The following is an 18,006-nucleotide window of genomic DNA, read 5'->3' as shown; positions in this document are numbered from 1 at the left end:
TGTGTGTGCGTGTGTGTGTGAGCAGTAAGTGTGGGATGATCAAGCTTTAGGATTATGTCGACCCAGTTAATGACCCATCCAAGCCCTAGTGTGTGTGTGTGTGTGTGTGTGTGTGTGTGTGTGTGTGGTCATGGAGGCAGACAGGGTTGTCTGAGAGAGGACTTGGTTCTTGCTTGTTCGTTATATCAACATCAGCTGCCACATGAAGTACGTTTAGAGGGTTGGTTCACCCAAAATTAAACAACAAAAACAAAACAAACAATGGGTGGGAATGTTTTTTGGTAGTCACAGCAATTACATTTAAAATATCTTCAAGAACAAAACATATACATAACTTAACTTTTACTGGAGAGAATAATCACCTATACAAACTGTTAATAGTGTTTTCTGTGAACTATTCAGATATTTCATTTCTCTTCCACCTCCCAAACCCATGTGTAACTATAACAACAGTAGTTGTGGCCTCGCATTACTATAATCATAGGAACAGAGTTGTCATTCTCGCCTTTAGTTCCATCCGTGTGTTTCCTGCAGCAGAGGCCGAGCTACCCAGACCTTTATAGTACTGGTTAAGTACCAAACACACTGAGTCCTTCAGACTCCACACCTCCAGTTTGTAACGAAGGCCTTCTGTTAAAAATGTGTCGTTGAGATAACCACGATGACATCCAAATTGATATGTTTTGAATCTTTGCAAAGCCACAGAAGTTGTTTTACAGCTGTTTCCAGAGGCTGAGAAGTGATCCTTGTGACAACTGAACTGAATTCCATGTGCGAGTGGAGTGCTCCTTCAAAACGTTACTATACTTGTGAAGACCTTCTGTTGTCCATTAATATTATTATTATCATTTTTGTATATTTGTTGTGGCTCAAGGTGGGTGGGGCCAGGCCCCGTAGCCCTCTATTGGCCAGCCGCCACTGTACGTTACCCTTAAAATGACCAATGTATATATATATTACTCACCGTGGGTTAGTTTGTATTCCTGAAGACAACTTAGACGTATGACAAGACACACTTGAGACACCATGTTCCTGTTGGTTGACACACACTGTGCAGCTCTCCAGCTTATGCTGCGGGGAAAGCTGGAATTGAACTCCCTTTCCCCCCCGGATCTGGCTGTTGTCTCACACGGCGTTGATGTCATTCGTTATGTTTGTGTGTGTGTGTGTGGGGAGTGTGAGTGTGTGCTTTGTTGTCATGTTCAGATGTCCGTATCATTCCAGCTGGCTGTGTGAGGGCCGTATCATTTCCATTCCCCACAAAATCTTTCCAGGTTTTCTCAGTGGAATGCTCTTCACATCATTCAGAATAAACTATTCTGGGAACAAATTCAAGTGTAATTTGTAGCTGCTGTTTTTTTTCTGATCTGTTTATTTGGAAAAAGAGAATGCTGCTGCTGATTAGGATGGGAATGTAAACAGACCGGAGATTTTCCATCCTTCCTTTCTTCATCACCTGACTGCCACCAACAACCATCGACACACCTGTACCCTGATCCTTGCACTCCTTGCACTCCTTGTACACCTTGCCAGTTTGCAGTGGTGTACAGTAACGAAGTAGAAATACTTTGTTACTGTACTCAAGTCGTTTTTTTATTTTTTATATCTGTACTTTACTTTACTATTTTGTTGACTTTCACTTTTACTTCACTACATTCAAAGACAATTGATACTTTGACTCCGATACATTTCCCCTGAAACCTTCGTTACTCGCTACAAAATCAAATCTATCTTCAGAAAAAATGAATCATGAGACCAACGTCATGGACTGTGGTGGACCACAGACTCCAAGCAAGCAGGTTTGGTGAATCAGTGGTCCTAGCTTGCAAGTTAAATCATTGGTTAGTCACGTTATTGCGCATTTGCAAACAGGTGCTCTCAAAGCCGCGTTCTTTTGATTCCCAGTCATGCCCAGGATGCTAGCGAGCAAGGGACTACATGAGTAGATGACTGATTTCATGATGGAAGCAGAAATGGAAGCACCTGCTACTCCCGCAACAAACGACGGTGGTGATGGAGACCAACACCGGATTGGAGTATATCTCTGGCGGGGTGGGAAGACAGGTGTCTGATCTTCTAATGTAGCTATACATGGTGTATGTTAGGCTAACGTTCGCTAGCTACTGTAAATCAAATGAGACATTATAGTAGACAGACCGCTAGCGAGTTAGTGAGCTGAGGAAGTGTTGTGAGATTGTTGATTTGAGTCATCTTAGCTATAATCATTGCAGAACTAGTTGGCTAACATTAGCTAACTTAACGTTAGCTAGCCATCACACCATAGGGTTGACAGGAGCCGCGAGAGTGCAGCATTACGATTTGAACCGCGTCGCAAGATGAGCGCACAGCTGTAAGCTGACCACACCTCTACCTGCCTCAGCGGCCTGTGAAGCTGACCACACCTCTACCTGCCTCAGCGGCCTGTGAAGCTGACCACACCTCTACCTGCCTCAGCGGCCTGTGAAGCTGACCACACCTCTACCTGCCTCAGCGGCCTGTGAAGCTGACCACACCTCTACCGGCCAAAACCGTTGCCTATTGTGTTCACATCAGGCCCAGAGGAGTTCACAAGGCAGGTGTCCTTTCTCAAAACACTGACCTGATGCATCAAGTTGATTTTTTTTGCTGAACACAATATTATCCATTTTCCCTCTACATCCTCTAGTCGGAATGAGCATACTTATAAATGCACTGTTACAACTCCTTCATAGTGTCATATTGCCTTTCTGAGAATTATGATGATAAGTTCATATAGATGCAAAAGTATACTTGTCTACAATATATTATGTTGAACATTGTTGCTCCTGGATGGGTCACAGCCAACACAATTATTTCCAACACAACTCTTTGTCTTGGTCATGGTGGCCACAGCACTTAAAAGAATAAACTTCATAATTCAAACTTCATAGTTTGTTTGCCAAGTTTCTTTGTTGTTTTCTTGTCATGTGCTTGGGCTTTCAAGCCATGTGTTAACCGGAACCTGAACTTTAACCAGAATAGTTGGACGTTTGACCTAATCTTTTTATTAGGGCGCTCTGGTACCTTTATGTTAGATATAACAATTTATATGGGGGCTATGGAACTAAAGATGACTTTACATAAAGCAGATTTAAATACCATAGAAGGACATAAGGAGATACTGATAGATGCAAGTCCAAAGATATTTGGCTTGAGTTCTTCTCTGAAAAAGATCATAAATTATTGCAGCGCAAGTGATCTGCAGTGGAGCAATGGACCTGAAGAAGCACTGGGCTTATTTATCCCCATACTCATCCATCATCCTCCAATACACGTTAGACAATGACATGTCGATAAAAGAGAGTTAGATAGTCATTAATAACACCAGCTGTAGTATTTCTGTCTGGCCCACCTAAATAATGCAGTCAAAGCCATTATTTTATGAATCCCTCCAAGTGCAACCGCATGCGAAAGGAGATGGGTGGATTCTTTAGTTGCCTCTTGGATTGAAATCCTCTTTTTCCTCCCCCTACCTACTGACATGAAGCTGACACAGCGAGGCATGGCTTCTCCATGCTGGATGTTTGTATAGCTTGACCTGTCAGATTAACCAGCAGCAGCAGACGCATACATTTCCAGGGATTTCTTTCCTCTCCTCTGTTTGGTGATGCAAATACTGTAACTAGAGGAGTCCATGGGAGGAGAAATCTGAGTTCAAGTTATTCGTAAAATCTGCTGCATGTATACAGCACACAGAGAGGAAGCCCTGTGATCACCTCTCGCTGTAATTTGTTGAAGAATTTCACTAAAACTGGGATCATGGCTGTGACCTGAAATATGATGGATAACTGTAGTGTGTATAGAGATTAGATTAGATTAGATTTTACTTTATTCATCCCCAGGAGGAAATTTCTTGAAGCAGCAGCAAAACATTTTTAACAAATATGCAATACAATAAAATAAAATAAAATAGCAAGGCATATTACATTTAATAATTTAAATAATAAAGGAAATGAAAATGTAAAAAATAAAATACAAATTAAAGTGTATACAGTGTATACTGTGACTGCGGTGCAAGGTTTATTGATGTTCAATTTGAGGAGGATGTGGTCAGAGGTGATTTATTATAAAGTCTAATTAATACATGCTACAGATACATTAAATATGAGACTGAGACTGTGTGTGTGTGTGTGTGCATGTGTGTGAGGGTGTGTGTGTGTGCATGTGTGTGTATATTTGTGGTCATTAGTAACAGTACGGCATGAAAAAACAGAAAGGAAGTGATAAAGTAGTACCAGGTAGGCTGCCTGGGCCAAGAGTAACAATGTTGAGAGCTGTGGCTCCACATCTTGCGCTAAAGAGTTGTCTTTCTCTATTCTGCTGGGAGTTAGATGCAGGCTCGATATCAGTTTGGACTCTCTTCTGGGTAAGATTGGTCTGGGAGTTCCCCGTTCATGACCATGTCTCCTACGAATCTACGTTAAGATAGCTGTTGATGCAATGGAAATACCAGCAAAAACGTGGGCTGGCTGCTTGAACAATAATCTCATGTTTTCTACAAATACATGCATGTGTACAACACATTTGCAGCATGGGACGGATCTTTGCTGCTGGCTGTTTGGGTAATAGTTTGGGATAGTTTGCTATAAGGTGACAGTTCAGGTCCTCAAGTCATGTAAATTAAAACTTCAACTGAATAATCACAAAAATGTACAACCAAATGCAAAAAACAATATTCAAACCAGTTTTACTGTTTGATTCCCTGTATCTGCACTTTGGAAACGGCACAACAAGACCACATCAAATATAAACTACAGCTGACAGCTTGTCACAAAACAATATTCAAACTCATTGTCAAAGCCACCTCAGCTGGTTTTAGTCTGTCTTAAGGAGTGAGGCCAATCAGACGCTTCATTCACCCATTATTACAACGTCTGACACCCGGCCAGATGAAATACAGAGACATTTTATGTCTGTGTAAAAGGGAGGAATGTGTTTTGGACAGATGTTCCTCTTTCACCAGCTAACCCGAAGAGACCAGAGCTGTTTGAGGTAAAGCACAGTGGAGTGCGTCGTTAATTATGACAATGAAGCATAACCCGGGTGTCATCTTGGATGCAGAAGGGCACAGTGTGAGAGTTATTAAGGGTATGCACCGCAATGGCATAAACAAGTTCCATTGACCATTGGAGGACGTCTGTGGGTACCATGACTGGGAAATTCTTTGTCTAATACCAGAACCACAGCCTCTGAACAAGCGCTCTGTACAGATTGAGGCATCTGCTTGGAAGTATGTGGAATTTAGGCCATCGGATTTCATCATGCAATCTGGATTATGCCATATCACAATGCCAAATACACTGTTTTGATTAAATTAAATTAAAGGTAGAAATGTCATAGGACGATATATTGAGTTGGAATTTATGTTTTTTATAGATAATAAAAATCCTTGGCTATCTAAATCTTTTGTTATGTTGCCTAATTAAAAAAGAAATTCAGAGTAAACAATCATTTGTTTGTTGTTTACTTTTAGATGGCAAAAAGGTACAGTATTGAAAATGTCATCAGCTTGATTCTTGATTTGAACACAAAGAAACAAAACTAATAACTATTATTGAAATGTCTCAAAGTTTTTTTGTTAAAAAGTTGGAATTTTTGGTTATAGTATATCTTACAAAGATCTCTTTCATTGTGTTTCTCACTTACTCACAAAATGTGTGGTTAAAGATTCAGACTAACGTGACCCCCCCCCCCCCCCCCCCCCCCCCCACACACACACACACACAATAAAGTTTGTGTTGACTCAGGAGAATCATCAGCCTCATCTTTGATCACTTAAATCAGATTTTTGCTGCTTCTGCTTCGTTCAAAAGCCAAATCCTGGATAATAGTGAGAGGTCGGCGAGATGAAGGACAAACAGGTCCCTCTCAGCCTTTATTCAAAGCTTATCATTCCCATTACCTCATCGCTTCCTTTAATGGATAGAAAACAGACAGTCAGCATTCCTTAAGTAGTTTCACTGCAGCCTTTTAGCTCTCCTGTTGCTGAAAGTATACAGACACATAATTATGTTTTCTTAGATTATATACATATATATTTGCAAAGTTTTACATATTAAGAAATATGCTTTACTGAGTTCTATGAAACAGCAACATATGACATGTTGAATAACACCTTGCTTTCAATTTTTTGCGAAACTAGGATAATCTGCTGTTGAGGGACGTGTCAACCCAAGCAACTCAATGTATCCTCAAACATGCATTCATATGATATTTTACGTTTAAGTTGTTTGTTATTTTTTGAGCGTGTTCCCTAGATGTCCCAAAAAAAAATATGCTTGGTTAGGTTAGGTTTAGGAAAAGATCGTGGTTGGAGTTGTAAGATTTGTTCAAAGCTCCGGGTCCCGTGGCCGCAGGAAATTCAGGATTCAATGAGTTAAAGTTTAACAATATTTAATGGCAAAGATAATACTCATGTAGCGTTCACGATCGTGGGGCCAGAAAGGAGAATCTCTCCACAGACTGACTGCAGCTCCCAAGGAGCAACAGACCGGGGCTGTCTCGAGTCTCCAGACCAGTAGGACCATGTTCCCCAGAACAAATGCTCGGTCATTAGTATGGTCATGCAAATGAATGAATTCACACCTAAAGGTTAGTTCTATTGGTCAGTTCAAAGGATGCCGCCATTCTGTTCGCTAAGCCAATTAGTAAACAGGCGGGGTCAAAGTGCACACATCCGGTCAGGGACCGGAAGTTCCCCGTCAGAATAAAACCTATTATCCTGCCTTCAGAATAAAAGCAACATATCAGGTTTCAATCGGCATCCATTTTAACTATTGTCTAAACAATAAAACATTCATTCTCATGCATCATACAGTTAATCATTACATTTGTCATTAACAAACAGAATAATAAAACAGTGATCCTCTCTTATGTTTCATAATACATTCCTCCAGAATATTCCTCATAATATCCCAAATTAATTATCATAACTTTCTTTATGTATTAATTTAAAACATAACCTCTCACATGTGCAAGTATATATAAAATCCACTACAACTCAACAGGGTTAAACAAAGTACGTTTGAAATACTTGGTTAAATTTAGGCAACAAATCTGCTTGGTTAGTTTGTGGAAAACATTGTGGTTTTGGTTAAACCTCCTGTCGCACTGCCTTCAGTGGGTCTTTACCAAATAGTCCCTGAAGAGCTGCAGGCTTTGAAACCAATTTGACTTAGTGGCCTAACCGTGAAACTACAACTTCCCCGTCCGAAAAGAGATGCCATTGGGCCCATAAGACTGTAAAGACCATTCAGAAAAGAGAGAAAAAGGCTTTTGCAGTGCTTTTTTCACATTTTTGAATTTCCAAGTTTGAGGAACATTATCCAAATGTCTGGGCTTTTGTCACTCTTCAACATGTTATGTAACTTCAGAATTACAGCATCCAAACACACGTTCTTCACAACTCATATGTTTATAAACTCTGAGTTGGTTCTAACATAGCAGGCTATTAAATGTTAGCATCTCTTTTCTTTTAGCAGTTTGTTATCAGCTGTTAAAACACATTGAGTGACTACCGTTTTATTATTCTAATAAATTCTCCTTGAGTTTTTATGACGCACTGGTTGGGATATTGATGGTTTGGCCTATATATTTTCTCTTGAAAATGTGATAGTATTTTTAATTTGTTTGCATTACACCAGTGCTGTGAAATACAGTAGCTTCTCTCTATTTATTTTTATTTGTATTCACTTTCCCTGAGTTTTTATTTCGGCCCGTCCACATTCTGTAAAGAAACATGTCTGTAAGTGATCCCCTTTCAAAAATAGCCAAGCGGTCAGACCCTAATGAGTAAATACTAATGACATATTTGTATTACTCTTTTAGGTTTTATCATTACACAAGGAAATAACTTTACAACCATGCTGGTCGCTCTGTCTAAACAAGAAGTGCATCTGAGGGGGATGGTAGTGCCATTAGTTTGACCAGTTTTTAATTCTAAAGCAACGTATTGCACAGATTAAAACACAAAATGTTAACCTGAGGATGGTACTAGATAAAAAGTTACAGGATAACCACATTTACTCCAGTTCTTCCTGGGGGAAGAGGAGTTTCTACAATTTCATGGCTATAGTTGTTGAAATATTTCAGTGTGAAAATGGTGCAGATATCATGCTAAAAACATATACAATCCTGGTTTTATAACACCATATAAAGTAACATTTAAAGATATGGCTTCAATTGCACAGCCAAAGCTATGGTGTGAGTAGAAAAACCTTAGATAAAGCAGTGAAGTGCCTGCATGGCACTTCATTAATGTTTTAATGGAGCTGTTTATGGAGGCTCTAATAATAGGTCAGTAAGCTTTTAGGCAATTATGTCAAAGGCTGTCTGGGAACAGCAGTGAGTTTCCTATTGATCATGAGTCTTTGTCAGTTTGTGAGTCTGGTAAATAGGAGACCTTCACTGGTTACCGGTAGCCGCCCGCATCCACTTCAAAACATTGGTACTTGCGTACCGTGCTGCGAACAGATCGGGTCCGGTCTACATCCACATGGTCAAACCGTACACCCCAGCCCTTCACTCGGCTTCTGCCAATCGGCTTGTAGTTCCTTCACTTCGAGCTAAACACTCAACAAAATCACGACTGTTTGCTGTCCTGACTCCTCATTGGTGGAACGAGCTCCCCATTGACATCGGGACAGCAGAAAGTCTCTACATCTTCCGTCGCAAACTAAAAACACATCTTTTTCGACTATACCTTGAATAAGGAAGGTAGAACCGTAGTAGGACTTTAGTAGCACTTAAATGGCTCTTACTGATAGCATTTTGTAGTTTAACTTTATTGAAGAAATTGTCCTTAGTTTGGTTGAATGCACTTATTGTAAGTCGCTTTGGATAAAAGCGTCAACTAAATGAAATGTAATGCAATGAGACAGTCGTTTCAAGTCTGCAGAGAGGCTAAAGCAGGAACTAAAGATAAAAACAAATCTATAACAACATCAATAACAAGTGTTTGTTTACCTGGTCATTTGTTAATTGTGGTATTAAAATGCCAACAGTAACAAGATCATTATATATATTTTATAATCACTGCACATTTAGTCTTAAGATTTATATCTTATATATAATGCTACTGCATCATATCTAGTTTCTGTGTGCCGAAATGTCAAATGTCTAAATCTAATCTTATTTATTCATGTTTTTCAAGTTATTCCAAAACATAAAACCTTCCAATTCAGTTACTTAAACAAACTACAGTGAGCATTATGTCTTCTGATATGCAGGTCGGAAGAAATCTAGATGTCAAGGTTAAAATCTGGCTATGTTTTTTTTCCCTTCACAATACAGAAGCTCTACACTATCAGAGTAAAGACGCACTTTGCAACCACATTTTGCCTTTCTTCAGTCTCACACACCTATTCATTTATTTTGTGATTTACAGGGCATGATTACATATATTTAGTGGTTATAGCGGGAAAGATGCTACATTGGATCATGAAAACATGACACAAATAATGCCATCTTTAACTTATAATGCTGACTCATACAAAGCTTAGAAATAGCTCCTTAATTGTTTGTTGTCATAATAGTCTATATATAGCTGTGGTTGAATTACAATCCACTGGTTTATACTGGGAGCTTTGTTCAAGAGATGACTACTCTTCAATTACTGAAGAAAAATTACACAATGACTATTAACAAAACACACAAATAACAGAGCACTCGCCATCCAGGCTGTGTGCCCTCCGGTTCTCTCTCATTATTCTTCGGCTCCTTCATTATCCGCCTGTACTTGTTCTGAGGCACAATGTGTTAAGTAGGCCTCTTTGAGCTTGAAGTGAAGCCTGGTTTGAGATCAGTAAAGCTGCTGGTTTGGACTGTGGGTTCGCCCCCTGCCAACTCTGTCTGAGCGATTGGAAGTTGACTCTGAGCCCAGTTGTTCCTTCCTGCTGATGGTGAGTTTCAGGAAAGGAAAGGTCACTTTCAGTCTATAAAACAGGGATGTATTTTCATTTTTGGCAACCTCCGGGTCTGAAAAGTCAAACCGATGCAGAAGTGCCTAAAACATGCATTATGTCTAATAGCTGGCAAGGGGCGACTCCTCTGGTTGCAAAAATAAGTCAGACTATATAGAAGTCAGTAGTTCAGTAAACAACTTGAGTTCATGATCCCAATTGCTAGTTTCAGGTCTTCTCCCATCCAGAATGATGTTCATTTAGTAGTCTATGGTTCGATGAACAATAAGGCAGAATAGACAAATAAGCTTGGGTGAGGATACCTTGTGATTGTCAGGTTGCCATGGCATTGTCCAGACTAGGAGTTGTCCGTCTTTAACCCTTTCACAGTGTGTTTTCAGATCATGTTAATTGCTACTGCTTTGGTCGTCTAAAAATGTTTGTTGGGTTGTACGTCACCCTCTCGCTGGTTGCTAAATGCCAAGATGGCGATGGCCAAACATCTTAATATCTACGGCCAAAATATCGAACCTGAGACTTAGGAACAGCAGTCCACAAACTAATGCTCCCATTCTTAGCATGGGCCACTTCTTATTTAAAGTCCATGGGATGTAGTCTTATATATAGACGTCACTCTCATTTTGCTTAAATATCTTGAAACATAAACACACAGGCGGTATAGTTTGTACATATCTCCTCTTTGGCCTATTGTTGCATGATGCTCGAGGTGTACACCTGCAACGATGTGAGACTGAGCACCGAGCACAGTATTCTGGCCTTAACGTCTGGAGCTCTATTGAAGATGCAACTGGCATACTATTCGATAAAACCAAGGATCAACTTTTTGCCTACATTGCTATTTATTTCTCCTTCTTTCTCAAAGACGGCTGAGCCTTTTCTGCCGGATCTGGGTGAGGTATGTAGCAAGCTCTGGCATGGCAGGATATTCTCACACCTATAGTATTTATAGGTGATTGTGAGGCTCAGATCAATCAAGTATATAACCTATATACAGTAACTGTATAACCAGACAATAAAAATGTATAGACAAAAACATTATGAGGTGGCACTATTGTCACTTCTTGGAAAAACACAGTATGTTCAGCTTTGTAAGCTTCGTAAGCTATTCCAACCTGAAGTGGATATACTCCTTTCCTGCTTCATGTCATGAATTCATTACAAGACACCCATTCTCCAGTAGTTAGTCAGGATTAACACACTGTTTTTATGTCAATAATGTCATCCAAACATAGCGGCAGTAGCAAGAATAGTCATTGATCTGCCCAGTCCCGCAATAACAACGGTTATAATGGTAAAATAAAGCATTGCTTATATGTTACCAAAAGTAGAAGCCGCAATTGCATGGAGAATTGTTTGTGTCTAATTAAAGTCAGATGCCGATGTAAGCAGGAAGTGACGTGTAGGGTCACAGGGCAGGAATATACAATAAGCCACTGTCTTGAGAGGCCCCTGTCTTGAGTACATCAAAGATAAGAGTTGATTGCATTTTGTTTGTGACGAATATGCTAACTCTGCAGAGAACAGGAACTCTTTTCTGATTAGTTGTGTGTTCATGTACTATGGAACAGGGCGTGGCTCATCCTCTGTATAAATATGCCTGTGACTTTTATGGTGTTAAAAAATCTCTTGGGTGTCTGTCACATACTTTTCCCTTGCAAGCAATAAACGGAAAAAGACAACTTTGATTAAGGGGCTTAATTCTTCATCCCTGAATTTTCCATCATACGGTTCATGTTTGCTGTGCGTTCGGTCCTAAGGGGACTATTTGTGACATGGTGCATTTGGGTATTGTGAAATAATGAAGTTAATAAGTGACAACAATTAGGGTGTGCTCATACTGACGTCTATGAAGTAGTGATACCTCGTAGTCAGTGTATCATTAGGAGATTACGTTAGAAAACAATGCAATTAAAACAAAAATTGACACAGTATGAATTCACCATGTCGTTTTTTTTAAAGAAAAACAGATGTGTTTTATTGGCCCCTAAAATATCCATTTTGTATGAGAAGGCTTAAAAACAGGATCATTAACTCCTTTTTATTTGCGAATTCATTACTTTTCTGCAGCTGGGACAAATCCACAATTTAGGAATTATTTTAACGTGAAATCCAGTTTGATGATACTTTTTAATGGACCAAAAACCTGCACGAACCAACATGTTCCCTTCTTCTGCCTCATGACAGTAGCTTGGCAAGGACCTCTCACTACATTTCTTTTAACAGTTTACCACAAAAAACATCACATCTGGTGTTACACATTCCAAAAGTTTGCAACAGATTTTGGGCCCTTATTTACAGAACGGTGCTTTACATAAATAGGCACTTTATTTGTGTGACACCTAGACCACAGCAGCTGCAAGAAACATATCCATCAGGTGGAATCCTGAATCCAGCATTTTATACAAGAACATACAAGGCAATCGTAAATTTAATAGTATTTTATTGACTACTCTTCATACAAAACCCATCTGGAGAATCCAATAGCAGGCTTTTATGTGATACACATTGTTATAAAACAGAGTGGAGGTTGAGTGGAATTCGTTATTAAGTTTAAGAGCACACAAGCCCTTTCGTTTTAGATCTGGCTATTAGCTCTTGGCTTTATTTACACATTAATCCTCAATAATGAATCAAAACCAGTTATGTGTTCAATCAGTGCTGCTCGGTCTTTTAACTGCTAGGTTGACATTGCTTGCCTGCTTGTGCCTTGTTTGGGACATTAGATGCTGCATTCTCTTTGAGAAAAGAGAGTACCTCTATCTTTATGATCTGAGCTTCTTGTGGGTTTAAAAAAAACTAAAAGGTTGTAGTGATAAATAATAATTATGAATATTATTTTCAGTACTAAAAAAAACAAAAACAGAACTTGCCATTTATATCCATCCGTATGTTGATATAAACGGCTCATTCAAAGGTAACGAAAACAGGATTCTCAATTTCAGATGATTGTCCACTTACAATTATTTATATTCTATTACACTTCGGCCAATATATCATACTAAAAATTAAGGTTCTCAGTGGAGACATTACATATTCATATGAATTGGACAGATACAAATATTCCCTTTTACTAGAGAAAGATGTGTATCTCCACAGTGGCAGTGCTGCTCTATTTGGAATATTATTATTTTAAAAGCAAAGGACACTATAATTAGGCCAATATGTTCATTATTCAATTGCATGTTAATCTTAAGTATAAATTGTAAATCAAAGAGATGCTGCTTTCAGTGAGCACAAGGGTCAGACCATGAATAGGCGAAACATTGAAACGCAATCTAACACCTGTTTTCTTCGTAATTGGTTTAACACAACTTAAAGTTAAAGAAAACAGTTCAGTAGCTAAGTGACGATTAGCTAGCTTAGCACAAAGACAAAGGAAACAGCTAGTCTGTGACAGAATGTGTCAACCAGCACCTATAAAACTCAATATTGTACATATTATGACTCTCACAAGATTCAAGATTAGACAAAACCAAGCTGACTGTTTCCGCCTGCTTCCAGTCATTATACTCGCTAAGCTATCCATCTCCTGGATGTAACTTGATAGACCTACTTAATTTACTATTGACAAGGGTATACTATATGTCTTCTCTAACTCTCAGCAAGATAGCAGATTAGTACAGTATATTTCCCAAAACATTGTCTGAAGCTACAGCCAGAATGTTAACTAGCTGAGCATAAAGACGTAAAACTGCAAAAAGAGTTTTGTGTGTCTTAAAAAATATATATTAAAAGGACAAAAACTATGACGCGTTAGCTTAGGTTGGGATAGAAGGTGAATTATTTGAACTTTGTACAGAGCCAGGCTAACATTACCCATTTCCTCCTTGCAGTCTTTATGCTAAGCTATGCTAACAGACGGGTAGCTTAAGCTTCATATTCATTCCACAGATATGAAAGTGGTATCAACCTTTTCATCTAACTCTCAGCAAGTTAACAAATAATTGCATTGCCCAAGAAGTGCAATAGAGCGTACTCTTTCTGTCAGAGAGTTCTCTTCTCTCAATATCTCCAGACTGCAGACTGGCTTTTCATTTTCTCTGTTTGCTCATATCGTCTCTTGATTTACTTTCACATCTCTTACCACATGTCAGTTTTGTTTTATTTGGATTTCCCTGCCTGTTCTTCTTTCTCAATTTCATCTCATGTCATTGCACTTAATTTAAATGAACTAGCCTTGAGATAAAGAGCCCAAAATCAACAGGGAAATTGAATCTGTATTGCCTTAGATGGATTCTTGTGCAAACCTGTACAGACAAGGAACCTGATCTGCTCATATTAACTGTTCTGTAATTTCAAAGTTTGGACCAATGAGTCATCAAGAGAGACGGAGAACAAGCGGAGAAGAGAGAAGAAAGGAAACAAATTCCTGACACTGAGGATGGAGGAAAGACGTCCTGACAGCTCCGTATTTCACATTTATTAGATTAGACATCAAGAGCAAGTCGTTTCCTGCCGATTGTGGAGATAATGTTTGGCACCATATTTTATTGCATTGTCTCTTAGCAATACAGTCATAAAAGAAGCTAAGCATGTTGTAAACTTTAAAGGGATTAAATAGGAAACACATGCAGAAGTGAGATAAGTGCAACTTTAAGTCATACTCATTAGTTTGTGGCCGTTTATTTTGCCCTAAAGATAAATTCATAGCCTTTCGAAAGCAACTGCGATCAGCTCATGTCATCAGCTGCACAAGTGGTCAATAACTTCATGAATATTAGATGTGTAAGCAACCTGCATTATCAGCAACACAAGTGAAAAGTATTTCTGAATGTCTCAAGTTAATATCTGGCACTGAATTTCAACTCCAAGTCATGTACAATTAACCACATGTACTGTAGCAGATGTTTCTTTTGCTGCAGCCTTGCAGTTAAAAAACCCATCTGCAGCCATCTATACTGTGTGGATAATACCGGTAACGCTTAAACATAAGCAGACAATGTCATCAACAAAAAAAGCCTGTTTCAATCAGCGTTTCTTTTTTCCAAAAGTCTTGTCCAAACAATGCTTAATTGGTTTACAAGAAAAACATGTTTCATCATTGTTCCCCAGGCTGATCCACTAATCATTAACTTTTGTTTCAAACGAACACGCAAAAATAAAGTAACAGCAACACTTGTATCAACACTTTAATGACACACTATCAACAGGAATTAATCACATAACAAAAGACATCATTTTAAAAGGAGCCTTGCGATTATTTTAAGTTATGAAACGGCAGCTGTCAGATGGATCACCCTTCTCTAACGGAATGAAAGATTGATGGGCTTGATTTCTCAAAATGAAGATCCCCCTCTTTTCCCTCCATCACCCAACCCACCAGACTGTTTACGGAAGAAGAAATGCCATGTAATGAGACCTGAGACAAAGCTTTACTTCTGCAGGCGATTCAAAGTAATGAGCTTCTTCTAATTGAATTACATAATTAGATTTGAGATCATTCTGAGAGATGGAGAAGCCTATACATAGTCAAACAAAGGTCAGGGGGAACGTGGTGAGAGAGAGACGACAGCTAGTACCGCCATTATGGACGATTCCAACTGGGCGACCCTGAACATCCAGCATGACGTACAAGGAATGAAATCATAAAACGCCCACAATGGAAGCTTGAAATAACTAAATCCAGCAACCTGAGCGGAAGACCTCAAGATGGGCCTCACAGTTTACAACTAACTGAGACTTATTAAGACTCTAGTTTACAAGGCAGCGGAGCGTAGGAAACCTTAAAGAAAGCCTCTGGCATGTTGAAGTCAGTCTCCAAAAACACAATTCCCTGCCCCTTGAAGGGAAGTGGAAACCAGCTGTAAACACAACATTGACATATCATATATTTTAAGTTAATATAGTGAACGTGTCAGCAACGAGACGCAACGTAAGTATGTATTTAAGTTGCCATGAACTTATGCTCATATGACAAAGATCATAAAATACAGCAGAATAACAAAACAATGGACAACTGATGCAGCTGTGCACATGCCATCTTTAATGACTACGTCTCTGAGGCAGTTTCAAAGCTGTTTTACGGAAAACATCTGCCCTCTGTGGCCAAAATTGAGAAAACGTCACTGATGTGGGGCATAAAACAATGTGCTGAAATATGCTGTAAAGCATTATCACCAGTTTATCACGACGATCCTGTCAGGAATCCCTCCTCTCTCCCTCCCTCTCTCCCTCCCTCCCTCACTCACTTACTCACTCACTCCTTCACTTCCTTCCTCACTCACTCACTCACTCACTCACCCACTCCTTCCTCACTCACTTTCTCACTCACCCGTTCACTTCCTTTCTTCCTCACTCACTCACTCACTCACCCACTCCTTCACTTCCTTCCTTCCTCACTCACTCACTCACTCACTCACTCACTCACTCACTCACTCACTCACTCCCTCCCTCCCTCTGACCCTCACTCACTCACTCACCCACTACTTCACTTCCTTCCTCACTCACTCACTTCCTCACTCACCCACTCACTCCTTCACTTCCTTCCTCACTCACTCACTCACTCACTCACTTTCTCACTCACTCACCTACTCACTCCCTCCCTCCCTCCGTCCCTCACTCCCACTCACTCACTCACTCCTTCACTTCCTTCCTCCGTCACTCACTCACTCACTCACTCACTCACTCACTCACTCACTCACTCACTCACCCACTCCTTCCTCACTCACTCACTCACTCACTTTCTCACTCACTCACCCACTCCCCCCCTCCGTCCCTCACTCCCACTCACTCACTCACTCCTTCACTTCCTTCCTCACTCACTCCTTCACTTCCTTCCTCACTCACTCACTCACTCCCTCCCTCTGTCACTCCCTCCCTCACTCACTCACTCACTCCTTCACTTCCTTCCTCACTCATTCACTCACTCTCTCCCTCCCTCTCTCCCTCCCTCCCTCACTCACTCACTCACTCACTCACTCACTCACTCACTCACTCACTCACTCACTCACTCACTATTCCAACAAGGCCCATCTTCCCTCTGATAACCCCACCTGACTTGCTCCTCCCAGTAGCTCAGCTGCTTCCCATTTCCCTGATTACCTCAGTAGTTAACACTATATCACTTCCTCTAGTCATTTGCCAAATGTAGGCAGTACGCTAAGCTTTACAGCACTCACAAACCGCCTGATTTCTGGGACTCTGATTCCTCACCTCGTCCTTGCCTGGTTAGGATTTCCTTCCTGTTCTCTGCCTTTTTCCACGGCTAAAAATGTTGGACTTGCTCCTCATTGGTTGTCTCTTTGGGGTTTCGTCTTTTCTGTTCTGTGGCAGCCACAGTTACAGATCCATTATTTTGATGAAAAATATTGATCATACAGCTGCTTTAATGGTTTGAGCCCAAGATGAAAATCCTGAACTGCTGCTCTCTGACACTTTGTGGCGTATACGTTACCTCCAATGAATTTAGAGGCTGTGTTGCTTTTGGTTTCTGCCTCTTGGCCTCTCTGCTTCCCTTCTGTGTTGGCTTGTGATCTCCTGAAACGTATAAAGCATACAAGTGTTGAGCTTTGTGGCTGCTTTGCCTTCTGGTCTATTGAGCCATGAGAAACTTGTGATGGATATCATTTTAAATCTATTTGGTCTTTTTCCCCTTGAAAATGTTTTTTATTTACGTCAGTACAGTTGTAACTTTTGAAAGATGTATACAGCATGGTTACAACTTCACTGGAAGCAATTAGTCTTTTCCTTCACACTCACAACTTGGAGCTCAACTAGTTTATATTCAGATGTATCCCTCTTCTGACCTCTTTTCTTGTATTCTAGTATTCTACTTTGATTTGTGAAGTGATTCTGACGACAACACACTGATGAGAAGAGATGACTGTGTGTTTGTTAGTTTTGGACAGCTTTCCCATTCTTGATAAGATAATATGGAGCTCTGCATGCTGTAATTCGAACTTGAGGAATCCTCCTTCATAACGTCAGGGGGTAATTTGAGGTGATTGATTTTTCAGAATTGGTTGAGCTTTTGGCATCCAGTTTAGAGACCTGAGGTGAATTTCAGACCAACATCACAATCAACCCGCAATTCTTTAGCTATCATGTCAAAATATACAAAGAAAGCACC

Source organism: Cyclopterus lumpus, chromosome 22 (genome assembly GCF_009769545.1).
Source record: "Cyclopterus lumpus isolate fCycLum1 chromosome 22, fCycLum1.pri, whole genome shotgun sequence".
NCBI classification, from domain to species: domain Eukaryota; kingdom Metazoa; phylum Chordata; class Actinopteri; order Perciformes; family Cyclopteridae; genus Cyclopterus; species Cyclopterus lumpus.
The sequence above is the reverse complement of the archived record's forward strand: the minus strand, read 5'-3'. Positions refer to the sequence as shown.